Source organism: Myotis brandtii, unplaced genomic scaffold (genome assembly GCF_000412655.1).
Source record: "Myotis brandtii unplaced genomic scaffold, ASM41265v1 scaffold402, whole genome shotgun sequence".
In the NCBI taxonomy this organism is placed as follows: domain Eukaryota; kingdom Metazoa; phylum Chordata; class Mammalia; order Chiroptera; family Vespertilionidae; genus Myotis; species Myotis brandtii.
In genome coordinates this window covers 1,416,720-1,418,563 of record NW_005365441.1, presented here as the reverse complement: position 1 = coordinate 1,418,563, position 1,844 = coordinate 1,416,720, and positions in this window count along the sequence as shown.

Sequence of the window (1,844 nt, the reverse complement as noted above, 5' to 3'; positions counted from 1 at the left end):
AGGCGGGGAACGTTGGAATCTGCAGCAAGCAAGCCTCCCTGCTCGCTTCAGTGCCTGGCTGCCGGCTGCCATCTTGGCTGACAGTTAATTTGCATATACTCACTGATTAGCCAATGAAAAGGGTAGCGGTCGTACGCCAATTACCATGTTTCTCTTTTATTAGTGTAGATAGACTAGAGGCCTGGTGCACAAACTTTATGCACTCAGGAGGTCCCTCAGCTCAGCCTGAGCCCTCTCACAGTCCTAGAGCCCTTGGGCGATGTCCCTCAGCTCAGCCTGCACCTTCTTGTAGCACCATTAGCTGGGTAGCCTGGGCCTCCCTCTTTGGGGTAATCACGGAGCCACCCCCATTGATCACTCTGCCAACTGGTGGCCTTGGCCTTCCTCTGCGGGGCAATCGTGGGGGAATAGCAGGGCCCCCCGACCAATCACATCACACCTGCCTTGGCTGGCCTGGTGCCAGTGCGTGTCATAGCATGGCCATCTGGATGGTCGTTGTGCTGTTTGGCCGTTCTGTCCATTTGCATATTATGCTTTTATTATTATAGGTTAGTTATGAAGAAGGAAGCCTAGAGTTAACACAGGCTTCAGCATCCACTGAAAACCTAGGTTTTTCTACTTCCCTGTTCTGCATTCCACATTGTTGGCTATTTATACCTCTTTGGGGTAATCACGGAGCCACCCCCATTGATCGCTCTGCCAACTGGTGGCCTTGGCCTCCCTCTGCGGGGCAATTGTGGGGGAATGGCAGGGCCCCCCGACCAATCACATCGCACCTGCCTTGGCTGGCCTGGTGCCAGTGCGTGTCATAGCATGGCCATCTGGATGGTCGTTGTGCTGTTTGGCCGTTCTGTCCATTTGCATATTATGCTTTTATTGTTATAGGTTAGTTATGAAGAAGGAAGCCTAGAGTTAACACAGGCTTCAGCATCCACTGAAAACCTAGGTTTTTCTACCTCTCTGTTCTGCATTCTACATTGTTGGCTATTTATAGAACACTAGAGGCCCAATGCATGAAATTCGTGAAAGAGTAGGTGTCCTTCCCCTGGCTGCCAGCACTGGCTTCCCTCTGGCACCTGGGACCCGGGCTTTCCTCTGGCCGCTCGCACCAGGGACCCTGGTTTCCCTTGCATCCCCGCTTCATCCAGAAAGTCGTCCGGAAGGTAGTTTGGCTGTCCGGTCTAATTAGCATATTACACTTTTATTGTTATAGATGCCTTTTTTTGCTTCTAACTTATGTTAAGAATTTTGCATATTCCTTTGTTGAAATCATTATGGAACTAAAAGCCTGTGTTCATTTAATCTTCCCTTAGTGCAAGAAAAATGTTTCCTCAAATCTTTAGCAACCTTGCCTTGCATTGTATCTGTTAGCCTTTAGTCATATGCTTATTCCTGAAACAATTGCTGCCAATAGAATTACCTTGTGACTAATGGACTCTTCTTTGAGCTGTTTCCCAAATGGCACTGTTGCTACTTCCTGTGGCTTAATCATAATGCCCACCACACTCATAATGATGTCTCATTATTGCTGTTTTGATTCATTTTCTTACATATAATTTGAATGCCCTTATTTCTTTTTCATTCTTAGAGTACAACATACATTTAAAATAATAGTTCATTTAACTTCAGAATGCTGAGGGAGTTTTTAGATATTTGCTAACCTGAAATACTTAAAAAGTCCATGAATATAGGTGAAAATATTTTGATTAAAAATTTAAAAGTTGTGCAATTTTAAAGATTTCTTTTTATTATATATTACCACTTCAAATGTTCAGTAGATATACACCTTTCCAGTAGGACTAACTCAATAATACAGTGTCTAGTTTTAGACAATACATTCTATT